This window comes from Sphaeramia orbicularis, chromosome 9 (genome assembly GCF_902148855.1).
Source record: "Sphaeramia orbicularis chromosome 9, fSphaOr1.1, whole genome shotgun sequence".
NCBI classification, from domain to species: domain Eukaryota; kingdom Metazoa; phylum Chordata; class Actinopteri; order Kurtiformes; family Apogonidae; genus Sphaeramia; species Sphaeramia orbicularis.
In genome coordinates this window covers 1,446,777-1,461,270 of record NC_043965.1, presented here as the reverse complement: position 1 = coordinate 1,461,270, position 14,494 = coordinate 1,446,777, and the positions used below count along the sequence as shown (strand labels likewise).

The following is a 14,494-nucleotide window of genomic DNA, read 5'->3' as shown; positions in this document are numbered from 1 at the left end:
ACACTGTCATATGTGGTCTGAAATCTGACCCAGAACACTGTCATATGTGGTCTGAAATCTGACCCAGACCACTTTCATATGTGGTCTGAAATCTGACCCAGAACACTGTCATATGTGGTCTGAAATCTGACCCAGACCACTTTCATATGTGGTCTGAAATCTGACCCAGACCACTGTCATATGTGGTCTGAAATCTGACCCAGAACACTGTCATATGTGGTCTGAAATCTGACCCAGAACACTGTCATATGTGGTCTGAAATCTGACTCAGAACACTTTATATGCGCAAATGTCGGAGAAATGTTTGTCAGAAGTCTGGACCTTATATGCGCAAATGTCGGAGAAATGTTTGTCAGAAGTCTGGACCTTATATGCGCAAATGTCGGAGAAATGTTCGTCGGAAGTCTGGACCTTATATGCGCAAATGTCAGAGAAATGTTCGTCGGAAGTCTGGACCTTATATACGCAAATGTCAGAGAAATGTTCATTGGAAGTCTGGACCTTATATGTGCAAATGTCGGAGAAATGTTCGTCGGAAGTCTGGACCTTATATGTGCAAATGTCAGAGAAATGTTCATTGGAAGTCTGGACCTTATATAGACAAATGTTGGAGAAATGTTCGTCGGAAGTCTGGACCTTATATGTGCAAATGTCGGAGAAATGTTCGTCGGAAGTCTGGACCTTATATGTGCAAATGTCGGAGAAATGTTCGTCGGAAGTCTGGACCTTATATACGCAAATGTTGGAGAAATGTTCGTCGGAAGTCTTGACTTAATATGCGCAAATGTCGGAGAAATGTTCGTCGGAAGTCTGGACCTTATATGCAAAAATGTCACAGAAATGTTTGTCAGAAGTCTGGACCTCATATGCGGAAATGTCAGAGAAATGTTCGTCAGAAGTCTTGACCTTATATGCGCAAATGTCGGAGAAATGTTCGTCAGAAGTCTTGACCTTATATGCGCAAATGTCGGAGAAATGTTTGTCAGAAGTCTTGACCTTATATGCGCAAATGTCGGAGAAATGTTCGTCAGAAGTCTTGACCTTATATGCGCAAATGTCAGAGAAATGTTCGTTGGAAGTCTGGACCTTATATGCGCAAATGTTGGAGAAATGTTCGTCAGAAGTCTTGACCTTATATGCGCAAATGTCGGAGAAATGTTCATCTGAAATCTGGACCTTATATGCGCAAATGTCAGAGAAATGTTTGTCGAAAGTCTTGACCTTATCTGTGCAAATATTTGTTGGAAGTCTGGATCTTATATGTGCAAATGTCGGAGAAATGTTCGTTGGAAGTCTGGACCTCATATGCGCAAATATCGTGACAGAACTACTTATAAAACGTAACAAATTAAGCAGGAATTCAAACAGGTTGTAGAAATCCACTGGATTTTTGTCCAAATGAATCTAAAGACAGTTTTGCAGCAGCTGGACGGTTCAAATTCAAACTGTCTGAACTATTAGGGTCCAAATACACAAAGAAATGAAGCACAGACTAAGAAAAGTGGGTTTAGTTAAATATGAGCCCTTTAAAACATGCAGACAGTTCATTAAATTCTGCAGGTTTTGTTCAAAGTCTCTGTGAGAAAAACCAGAAACACAAAGGCGTCGTGTCTGATTCCAACAAACCTCCCAATTACAGAAGAATGAAGATAATCCCGATAAGCCTCTGAGCGTCTGTTGTTTCCACCTGATTCAAGGAGAACAACAACAAACGAACGGACCTGCTTTTATTTGACCGAAGTACCTGAGACTTAACAAAGATTCATATTAGTGTGTGTGGCTCCTCGGGTTCATGAAACAAAAAGCATTTTAGGCAAAAACACAACAATATTTACCTCAGATCTGAACAAAACTGAGACAGAAAACAATTGGACCAGACTGATCTAATGAAATCGCGTTGTATGTCACGGCAGTTCTTACTGCATTTGGAGTGCTATATGTACGCATTTTCATTGTTTTGCGTGTTATTTAACGCCATTTGATCACATGTCAATGTACGCCAAGATCTCCGGTTTACATATCCGTAACCACTAACCCTAACTGCTAATCGCTAATTGCGCAAACCCCTAACCCTAACCCTAACCCTAACCATGCTAACCACACATTGCACTAATTGCGTGGTATTTTACAGATAAAACACCAATTAAAAGTGGTGTGTTGTCTGTACGCAATTCATGATACCACGTTGAGCTGACGATATTTCTACTTTAAAATAGTAAAAAATGACTGAAAATCCTCAAGAGTGTTTAAAATAAATATATGCAAAGTTCAGCCAAAGGTGCCAGTGTTTTGGATTGTAGAGATATGAAGTGAGTTTATTTCCAGTGTTAGACTGGGGGATTGATGTGACCACTAGAGGGAGTTAGTCAAGGCCAAGTTGAGGATGAGAACCAGAAAGAAACAACTATCAGAGTCTAATGCCGCGTTTCCACTACGTGGAACCAACTCGGCGCGACTCGGCGCGACTCGGTATTCCTGGAGACCGTTTCCATTACAGGATACTACAGACTTTACAGTACGTGGTCATCATAGCGATGCAGCGCGTTACTTCCGTGTCGTCTGTTCAGAGAGTTGCTGAAAACTCGCTCGTTGTGTGTTGTCTCGTCTGAATTTTTATGTCGGCCACCAAAGACTGAATCTCCTGGACCGACCATGGTGTAGTTTTGGGCTGTTATCATGTGGATTAATGTACCGCTATATTTACTGTCCACTTCCGCATCTGTTTTTTGTAAAAGGGCGGGTCACAGAGAAAACTGTCTGACCAATCAGTGGTCTGCAGTGTTATACGTCACGGTTTAGTATCGCTTGGAACCTCGGCGGAGGTGATACCAAAAAACTAGTACCGGGTACCAGATTCCAGGTCATTTTTCTTAATGGAAACGCAAAAAGGCCGAGTCGAGTCGAGTCGAGCCAGTACCACACAATGGAAATGCAGCATAAGAAAAGAAGTGATAACACAGTGAATAACAGTTTACAAAAACAAAATAAATCAACAAAAATAATATTGACACTAACAGCTGTATTTCATCTATCGGTACTGGTCAGAATTTCACAATGGTCACTCGACTATGAAACCTCAAATGTCCGCAGAGTCCACCCCATCTAATTCCTGGATGGACCTGTCCATAGATGCGCTGTAGGAGGAGTGGCAAACATACGGCCCATGGGCCAAAACTGGCCTGCCAAAGGTTCTAATTTGGCCCACAGTATGAATGTGGAAAGTGCAAAAATGGTACTAAAGTTATTAAGAGTCAAAGGTGGAATAGCTGTTTTAGTTCAGGTTCCACATTCAGACCAACTGTGATCTTAAGTAAAATAATAGTATAATAACCTATAAATAATGACTTCAAATTTAAATCAAAATTATATAGTAAAAAGTATCCGTATCAGATTGGTATTGGATCGATATCAGCAAAACTAGTTATAAAAATAATCAGATCGGATCGAAAGCAAAAAAATCAGGATCAGTACATCACTATTCATTATGTGACTTATCGACTCTTAAACCATGTTCATCATTCCTTTTTGTCTTTCCTTTGAGAAAACAACCGGCGCCACAAAAATCTTATCATTGAAATAAAAATAATCAACACCAGTGAGACGACCGCCAGCAGAAACACCGCCACGTCTATGGAGTGGTACTGGATCATGGACATCTTGTAAGACTCTGTCCTCAGATGTGACGCCCCTTTGTGCCTCATAACAAACTCGATCCAGAACATGGCGCGGTCCAGCGGCTTTATGGGCTGATCCCTGTGCAGGTTGGACAGGGTCCGTATCTTATCCCTGTAGGACGGTTCGTACAACACCTCCTTCAGTGCCTGCAGGAAGTTGTCTTTGTTCACAGTTGCAATGTCCAACACTTGAGCCACGCCTCTTGATTTCATCCGGAAAAAGTTGTCATGCTGATCGAACATGAGGGGCAGACCGACCAGAGGGACGCCGTGGTGAATGGCCTCCTGCAAACCGTTGGTGCCTCCGTGGGCCACAAACAGCCTGGTCTTTGGGTGACCCAGGAGGTCATTTTGAGGCAGCCAGTCCAAAATCAAGGTGTTGTTTCCCAGGGTGGGTGGTCTTTTCCCCTTGTGCCTCCAGATGACCTTCTGAGGCAGCTGTGCAAAAGCGGCAGCGATATCCTCAGCGATATCCTCCGGAAGATTTGTCACTAAGGTGCCTAAAGTCATGATGATGACGCCATGTTCACCAGAGCTCTGGACAAAGTCCTCCAGTTCTTTAGGCAGAGGTTTGGACGGTTTGCATTGAAACCCAGACATGTAGACCACGTTGGGCATTGTGGGACGTGGAAACTCAAAGGTAAAATCGTTCCTCATGAGCCATATGTCTGCAGCCTGGAACAGCTCCATGTAATGGATGTCAGGCCCGAAGTAACGGTGGACGAACGGCTTGTAGTTTGATTCTGTGACACACCAAAAATGAAGCTGTGTGACGAAATAGAAAAAAACATTCTTGATTCGCTGGGAGAACGTCATCTTGTCGGTCATCTCTGACCCTGGGATGGGTATGTATGATAAGGGAGAAGGAGCTATCGCATAGTGCGCCTCCCCCTGGATTGTCCATCTCACATTTAGCACCAGTGGAAGACCCAAACGGTGAGCCAGAAGCACCCCACCCCCGATGGCAGGATCTGTCAGAACTAGATCGTATTTGGCATCCCGGAGTTCCTGCATCATTTTCTCGTCGTCAAATATGTCCCCGACCAGCTTCACCATGTGCTTATGCAGCTGATAGAACTGTTCCATCACTTCATACTCCAGAGCAATTCGACTCCAGAAGGAGGCACCATCCCGCCGCAAGTTCAGCATCTTGGTCACAAAACCCCCAAGCTTTTCTGCCTCAAAACCAAGGGGCGACTCTAGGGTAATGGTGCTGTAACTGGACTCGGCCTTGATGTACCAGCTGTCTGACGGACGCATCACGGTGATTTCATGGCCTCTGGAGTGGAGTTCCTCGATCAGGACTTTCATGTTGACCCAGTGGCTTCCATCGCAGGGGAACACCAAGACTTTACCTGCATCCACCAGAGATGCAGAGCAGAACAGTGCAAAAAGAAGCAGCAGGGCCTGATGGTCCATGTCTGAAAGAAATCTGAGATGAGACACAAGGACATTAGATTTGTTTGAGTAGACGAGTGTAAACATAAGGAATAGTTATGGACTGGTAGATCGGTTGATGTAGATGAGGTTGTCTCTATAGTTTTGGAACTTCCTGTAGGCTGTAAGACTTTGTTTGCTCAAAATAATCAGTTACATGTTAGAGGTGGTGCCTTTTGCTATTTAAGAACTTGTGAACCATAAGAGGGTGCTAAAATATACACAAATATCTCATGAACTTTAGATCCAAATGTACAGTAGATGCATTGCTTTGAAAACTTTTGTTTTGGCAGAGGTGCCGTTTTCTATTAAGGGGACGCAAGAATAAACACCTAAAACTAAAGATTCTGACCCATGGATTCAAATCCTTGACATAGATACCGATACAGATAGTCTTGAGCTTTTTTCCACCAGCTCAAGAAAATAAGTCTAGTCACATCTGATTAGTGTTTTGAATATAGGTCCATGAAGTTCTGCCAAAGATGCCAATGTTTTGGATTGTAGAGATATGAAGTGAATTTATTTCCAGCGATGGGCCGGTGGATTTATATGACCACAAGAGGGAGTAGTGAGTCGCTCTGCCTGGCAAGTTTATAGCTACTTTTACTCAGAGATCCCGGAAAAAGGTGAGATGCTGATCCCACCTTATTTCCACCATTGACCGATTTCCGCAGCCAAGCCAAAGGAGTAACAGAGGTGAGACAGGCTGGACTTTTACACAGCGGACCTGCGATCACCAATCAAAGGGGCGGTGATGCTGCACAGCCTATAGTGTGACGTACAACTTTCACATCAGAAATACCTCGAGCATAGCCTCTTAGCTAACCTCTCCAGAGTTGGCTCGTGTTTCACCGGTCCACAAATGTTAGCATAGATAGAGTCCTCCACCTGAAATTATAACAGCTGGTGGATCTGGGCGTCTCCCCAGTTCGACATCTGTCTGGTGGCGTTGATATGTTTGTTTACTGTACACGGCCCACGCTCATTTTTAAATCCCCCCAGCTCAGGGGTCACACATACAATATGTCATCAAAACGTCACATCTTGGTCGGAACCAGAGGTGTTCCTTTTCCACAGCGTTCCTGAATCCTGGTTCCACCTTTATCAGGACTCTGTTAGTACCACCAGAGGAGTTCCAGAGGTGGAACCAAATGATCCACCTTTTCATTTACACAGACGATGGTACAGAATAAAGGTGGACTATTCCCGAAACAGAAGTGCTGTGTAAAAGGGGCTTAAATTGAGGATGAGAACCAGTAGGAAACAACTGTCAAAGAGAAAATAAGTGATTCAAACAGTTATGGTTTTCTCCACCGGACTCAGCTGTAAATGAAAAGAATGGAGTTGGATGGTGAGATGTCACCGTTTCTTCTACACAGCTGAGTTTGATTCTAAGGCTGATGAAGGTATAAAGTTATTATGGGATGTTCTTATTTTTGCTAAGTTGCTGTTTGTTGTTCCACAGTTCAGACTAAACTGTGACAGTTCTGACCTTGTTTGTTGGATTCAAACAGATCTTTAGTTCAGCTACTGACGACACAAACCGAACAGAAAACAGAGGTGATTAGTGGTTTTACCGTAAGTGTTTTCAGTCGAAAAACAGAGCTAAGCTAACAGAGCTAAGCTAACAGAGCTATAATGTAAACTATCAGTTGAAGCAACATATGAAGATGATATTTTGTGCAACTGTTAAAGTATCAATGAGTTTTAGTTTGAAGAGCAAAACTTTATACCATAATACAGATGTGGAAACAATGATCTTTGTACTTTATTCAGTCTGTGGAAACATAGGGTTGATTTGTGGTGATTTTACGCCAAAGTGTGTTCTGGAACCAGACTGACCCCTGCTGGTGAGGCTGTTGAATATCAATACTACATAGAACCACTTTACACTCTTCAATATAAAACAACATCAAGACATAGAAACAAATTTAAGTTAAAGGGATGATGGTTTTATTACACTGAGGCAAATACGTTCCTTTAACTGAACATTAATGAATGACAGAAACACAACATATGATAGTTTAAAAAACAAAATACACAATCAAATATAATATTGAAATCAACAGTTGAATTTCATATATTGGTACTGGCCAGAATTTCACAATCAGCCCATCATATTCAAAGTGGACCCCCAGGCTTTTGGGGGTTTTTGGTCTTCAGTTCCACAAACACTGATGAATCATAGTATTGAAGCTTCATGATAAATCACTGTAATGGGATCAAGAGCCCCACAGCGTTGTAATGATTGACAGTTTGATTCTTTACAACAGGAAATGAAGAGGTGTGTTCACTTTATCGACTTTAGCTGCATTTAATAGAGGTGGATCAGTTCTATGGTTTTGGTTTGTGCACAGTGAGTCACTGAAAGACGATCCGTGATGAATGTTTCTCCTGTTGGAACAAGTCAGAATCTCTGCTGTTAGAAAGGTTTATAATGTCGTGGTCCTTGAAACAGTTTTTCAAAGACCTCAGTCTCATTTTTGGACATAGACCTAGAGGAACACAAGACCTGGACATATACCTAGAGGAACACAACACCTGGACATAGACCTAGAGGAACACAACACCTGGACATAGACCTAGAGGAACACAAGACCTGGACATAGACCTAGAGGAACACAACACCTGGACATAGACCTAGAGGAACACAAGACCTGGACATAGACCTAGAGGAACACAACACCTGGACATAGACCTAGAGGAACACAAGACCTGGACATAGACCTAGAGGAACACAACACCTGGACATAGACCTAGAAGAACACAAGACCTGGACATAGACTTAGAGGAACACAAGACCTGGAGTAAACTTGCACCACCACTGGCATGAATATTTTTGATGCAAACTATTTATTGGCGAGTATTGACCAGTTCCATGTCGTTTATTCATCACACCCCAAATATGTAAAGGCTTTCACTCTTCGATTCCTACCCTGAATGTCCACAAAATGTGACTTATCGACTCTTAAACCATGTTCATCATTCCTTTTTGTCTTTCCTTTGAGAAAACAACCGGCGCCACAAAAACCTTATCATTGAAATAAAAATAATCAACACCAGTGAGACGACCGCCAGCAGAAACACAGCCACGTCTATGGAGTGGTACTGGATCATGGACATCTTGTAAGACTCTGTCCTCAGATGTGACGCCCCTTTGTGCCTCATAACAAACTCGATCCAGAACATGGCGCGGTCCAGCGGCTTTATGGGCTGATCCCTGTGCAGGTTGGACAGGGTCCGTATCTTATCCCTGTAGGACGGTTCGTACAACACCTCCTTCAGTGCCTGCAGGAAGTTGTCTTTGTTCACAGTTGCAATGTCCAACACTTGAGCCACGCCTCTTGATTTCATCCGGAAAAAGTTGTCATGCTGATCGAACATGAGGGGCAGACCGACCAGAGGGACGCCGTGGTGAATGGCCTCCTGCAAACCGTTGGTGCCTCCGTGGGCCACAAACAGCCTGGTCTTTGGGTGACCCAGGAGGTCATTTTGAGGCAGCCAGTCCAAAATCAAGGTGTTGTTTCCCAGGGTGGGTGGTCTTTTCCCCTTGTGCCTCCAGATGACCTTCTGAGGCAGCTGTGCAAAAGCGGCAGCGATATCCTCAGCGATATCCTCCGGAAGATTTGTCACTAAGGTGCCTAAAGTCATGATGATGACGCCATGTTCACCAGAGCTCTGGACAAAGTCCTCCAGTTCTTTAGGCAGAGGTTTGGACGGTTTGCATTGAAACCCAGACATGTAGACCACGTTGGGCATTGTGGGACGTGGAAACTCAAAGGTAAAATCGTTCCTCATGAGCCATATGTCTGCAGCCTGGAACAGCTCCATGTAATGGATGTCAGGCCCGAAGTAACGGTGGACGAACGGCTTGTAGTTTGGTTCTGTGACATACCAAATTTGAAGTCGTGTGAAGAAATAGAAAAGAAAATTCTTGATTCGCTGGGAGAACGTCATCTTGTCGGTCATCTCTGACCCTGGGATGGGTATGTATGATAAGGGAGAAGGAGCTATCGCATAGTGCGCCTCCCCCTGGATTGTCCATCTCACATTTAGCACCAGTGGAAGACCCAAACGGTGAGCCAGAAGCACCCCAGCGCCGATGGCAGGATCTGTCAGAACTAGATCGTATTTGGCATCCCGGAGTTCCTGCATCATTTTCTCATCGTCAAATATGTCCCCGACCAGCTTCACCATGTGCTTATGCAGCTGATAGAACTGTTCCACCAGTTCATACTCCAGAGCGATTCGACTCCAGAAGGAGGCACCATCCCGCCGCAAGTTCAGCATCTTGGTCACAAAACCCCCAAACTTTTCTGCGTCGAAACCAAGGGGCGACTCTAGGGTAATGGTGCTGTAACTGGACTCGGCCTTGATGTACCAGCTGTCTGACGGACGCATCACGGTGATTTCATGGCCTCTGGAGTGGAGCTCCTCGATCAGGACTTTCATGTTGACCCAGTGGCTTCCATCGCAGGGGAACACCAAGACTTTACCTGCATCCACCAGAGATGCAGAGCAGAACAGTGCAAAAAGAAGCAGCAGGGCCTGATGGTCCATGTCTGAAAGAAATTCTGAGATGAGACACGAGGACATTAGATTTGTTTGAGTAGACGAGTGTAAACATAAGGAATAGTTATGGACTGGTAGATCGGTTGATGTAGATGAGGTTGTCTCTGTAGTTTTGGAACTTCCTGTAGGCTGTAAGACTTTGTTTGCTCAAAATAATCAGTTACATGTTAGAGGTGGTGCCTTTTGCTATTTAAAAACATATGAACCTTAAGGGGGTGCTAAAATATACACAAGTATCTCATGAACCAAGAATGTTCATGAGATACCGTGTTTGCCGTGTTTCGACTACATGGTACTGGCTCGACTCAACTCTGCCTTTTTGCGTTTCCATTACGTAAAAGGACCTGGAATCTGCACCAGTACTAGTTTTTTGGTATCTACTTCACCGAAGTTCCAAGAGATACTAAAACGGGACATGTAAACACTGCAGACCACTGATTGGTCAGAGGTGTCTCTGCATCATTGCGTTATCAATGTACAACCCACCATTTTTAAAAAAAACAGATGCAGAAGTTTACAGTAAATATATCGATAAGTTAATCCACATGATGACAGCCCACCGTGGTCGGTCGAGGAGATTCAGTCTTTGGTGGCTGACGAAAAATTTCAGCGTAAGCTTGATGGGGCAACACGCAACGAGTGAGTTTATCAGCAACTCTCTGAGCAGGCAACACGGAAGTAACACGGCACATCACTATGACGTCCAGGTACTGGAAAGTCGGTAGTATCCTGTAATGGAAACAGTCTCCAGGAATAGGACCTGGAACCAGAGTCGAGTCGAGTTTAGCCAGTTCCATGTGGTGGAAATGCAGCATAAATTAGGCTGAAAGGTTTTTTTTTTTTTGTTTTTTTTTTTAGCCATTTCCATTTTTCCACTGATTTTTAAAAAATGAATTTAATTACTGATGGAATGGACCAGTCATGTGACCTCATGACACCAAACAGGTAGGAAGTCCCATTGGCTTCAATCTCAATTCAGGTGATTTTTCCTACTGATTAGGTTTTGTTGTTCAGGAAAACTGTAAAATAAACTTAAACACTCAATTGTAGAGAATCTAGGCTTTCCAACAAGATCTATATTAACAAAAGTTTTGTTGTACAAACCCGTCACCCCTTAACTGGAAACAGCATGATGCAACAGTTTTTTCAGATCAATTTTTTTTATTATTATTTTTTTAATATAATGTCCTTTTCAGTGGACATTATGTAATTTTTTATTTTAAAGTAAAGGTGTGAAATGCTTGTCCACTACAGAGGACAAAAAGGCACTGCTGGGTCTCAGGAGGTTAATGGAAAAACCCACATTACACACTTCTGCTTTTTCCACATTTACTAAATATCGGTAAAGTTTTCCGCAGATGTCTAATGGAAAAGTGACTATTGAAATTACGAACATCTGTAGTGAATACCACTGGTGTCGTGTGTGAAACATGTTGTAAAATAAATCCTGCTTCCCAACAGGGATGGCTCATTGTTTTCACGTCTGCCGGACTTGCATAACTTCCAGATTCCCCTCGGATCAGTAACTGCTTCCAGATTGCACAACATCAACAGTGTGTGTGTGAATTCCTTCTGGTGAATTACACAACGATCATAAAAGCCATGCATGTGATCTGAAGTTTTCACGGTCAGGTTCACGTTACCGAGCATCGACTGAATGAAAGACCATGTAACGGCAGCTGTAGGTCTGTGTTTACAAGGTCAAAGGTCAAAGCAGATACCAGACCCACCCCACTGTCAGATTAAATATTACTGTGATACTGTTGATTCTACTCACACTAATACCAGCGGAAATACAGACCTGGAGTAACTGTGTTTTAATGGATGTGACAAGTCGGAGCGTGCAATGTGAAAAATAATGTAGGTCAATAACAAGCATGAACAAGTGCAGCATCTCTTTACAAGAAACAAAAATAAGAAAAAAAATATACCCTGAAAATATGTACAATTCTACTCTGGCAATGGATGCTTTACACAGTGATTACATGAATATAAAACCACATTTTTTAAGTTGTAAAACACCAAAAAATTGAATATATGAATATAAAACCGTATTTTTTAAGTTGTAAAACACCAAAAAATTGAATATATGAATATAAAACCGCATTTTCTAAGTTGTAAAACACACACAAAAATTTAATATATGAATATAAAACCACATTTTTAAAGTTGTAAAATACGCAAAAAACTGAATATATGAATAAAAAAACGCATTTTTCATTTTTAAAATCTTTTTTTTTCTTCCCTTTCACTTATAATAGCAGAAATTTGTCTACATTGACATCAGCACACGCATAGACCAGATGACATCAGCTGGATTGATGCCAAAATAAGCTACAATATGTATGAGGGGCAGGGTTTGTTGTACGTGGAACCACTTGTTTAAATTTATTTCTCCACTGAGTCAGCATCAGATATTACAACCATGGAATGATCATAATAATAATAACAACAATAACTAAGGAAGACGATTAGGGCCACAGGAAAAAAAAAATTAAGGTCCAATATATTTATTATTATTATTATTATTATTATTGTTATTATGAGAAAAAAGTTTAGTTGACTTTATTTCGAATATGCAACAAAACAAAATAATCCTACTTAGTCCTTATAAATGAAACAGATTATAAGAAAACCAACCAAACAGAAAAAAACAACCTGTATATATACATGAAAACAAAGTGTGACTTCATTTGCATATTCAAAAGGAGTGGGAGAAAGTAGAACTTATTTAGTCCCACCCCTTCCGCACAAAACAGTATCGTTTAGCTTCCAATCAACATAATATATAAAAGATCTAGTCCCTCACTGATCATCTTCACATGCACATACACATACATACACACCTATATTGACATACCAGAAAAGTAAAAAAAATAAATTAAAAATACATACATACATCCTTGAACACAACACAAAATGAATACACACTGAAGTAAACAATAAGATGAAGTGAACAACAACAGAACAACGGCAGCAATCAGGATTCTGAGAAAAAAGTCAGAATTCCAAGACAAAGGTTTGACTTTTTCTTAGAATTCTGAGTTGAATTTCAGAATAATAAAAATAAAAATAAATATATCAGACTTTTTTTTTTTCCCAGTGGCCTTACTCCTCTTCCATACATAAAACCGTTCTTAAATTCTCTTTTTTTAGTTTGGTTTCTTCGGTTTTATTGAGTTGATTAAAACAGTGAATTTCCCTGTGGAGATCAATAATGTTCATCTGTATCTATATTAACACTGGAACTGCAACATACTGTATAATATCAATAAATACCAAATGCATTGGATTAAAATAAAAAAAGAAAAAACACAAAAATACTCTGGATTTATGTCTAATCCTATTCTGTCTTTACAGTTTACAGACTTTAAAATATAAATGTAAAACTGCATTTTTTTTTAGTTGGAACTGACTTGTTTTTAAGACATAAGCAGAGAAAGAAAACAGAATGTTTCTACTTACGGAGGTGGAGTTCAGACTTTTCTGCGAACAGGAAACGTCGGCCAGTTCGTATGTGATAAGCATCAGTTTCCTGCAGAGATCACAGTTTATTTTAGTCTCCTGTGCATTGTCAGTTTTGCTGTTTTTCCTCAGTGTCAAACATCTGGAAGCTGCTCTGCATCTGCGCTGATGTTGGAAACATTATGCAATCCAGCAGGAGACTAAAACAACCGCACTGAAACATGTCGACAATGATTTTTTTTTTAAGCCCTGAGCTGCTTCAGTGAAACGCCTTAGATAAATAGTCAGACTTACAGAGCTGTGGATGTGAACGTCCAACCTCCTCCACCGGCTCCGAGGGACTGAGGGACGTCAGCCGACTTAAAGGGATAAAGTTCAACATGTGTTATGTAGAAGCAGAACCTGCAGAGGAGTTACACAAGCCCCTACACAGCCTGGTGTGGTGAACTCTACCTGTAGAACAACGCACTGATAAGAAGCTGAAGGACACACACACTGGGTGGGAGTTCAGTTTACGTCAGGGTTCGGGTTTATTCCAGGCAGGAAAGGACGGAACCTGGATACCAACAGGAGGATTATGGAATGAATACAAATGTATGAGGGAGAGGACTTATGACCGTGTAAGGGGAGTGGTCTATAAACCTGTAGGGGGAGTGGTCTTATAAGCATGTAGGGGGAGTGGTCTTATAAACCTGTAGGGGGAGTGGTCTTATAGACCTGTAGGGGGCGTGGTCTTATAAGCATGTAGGGGGAGTGGTCTTGTAAAAATGTGGGGGGAGTGGTCTTATAAACCTGTAGGGGAGTGGTCTATAAACCTGTAGGGGGAGTGGTCTTATAAGCATGTAGGGGGAGTGGTCTTGTAAAAATGTGGGGGGAGTGGTCTTATAAACCTGTAGGGGAGTGGTCTATAAACCTGTAGGGGGAGTGGTCTTATAAACATGTAGGGGGAGTGGACTTCTAAACCTGTAGGGGGAGTGGACTTCTAAACCTGTAGGGGGAGTGGTCTTCTAAACCTGTAGGGGGAGTGGACTTCTAAACCTGTAGGGGGAGTGGTCTTATAAACCTGTAGGGGGAGTGGTCTTATAAACCTGTAGGGGGAGTGGTCTTATAAGCATGTAGGGGGAGTGGTCTTGTAAAAATGTGGGGGGAGTGGTCTTATAAACCTGTAGGGGAGTGGTCTATAAACGTGTAGGGGGAGTGGTCTTATAAACCTGTAGGGGGAGTGGACTTCTAAACCTGTAGGGGGAGTGGACTTCTAAACCTGTAGGGGGAGTGGACTTCTAAACCAGTAGGGGGAGTGGTCTTATAAACCTGTAGGGGGAGTGGTCTTATAAACCTGTAGGGGG

General features: G+C 42.1%; 1 protein-coding gene and 2 pseudogenes across 1 annotated transcript in view; 1 reads left to right on the top strand and 2 right to left on the bottom strand.

Annotated features, from left to right (window-relative positions):
* The window catches only part of LOC115425287 (SH2 domain-containing protein 3C-like), a 48,034-nt gene that overhangs the window by 22,363 nt on the left and 11,177 nt on the right, over nucleotides 1–14,494 (top strand). The window lies entirely within an intron of this gene.
* LOC115425290 (UDP-glucuronosyltransferase 2B17 pseudogene) lies at nucleotides 3,366–5,106 on the bottom strand (annotated as a pseudogene).
* LOC115425289 (UDP-glucuronosyltransferase 2B15 pseudogene) lies at nucleotides 6,872–13,617 on the bottom strand (annotated as a pseudogene).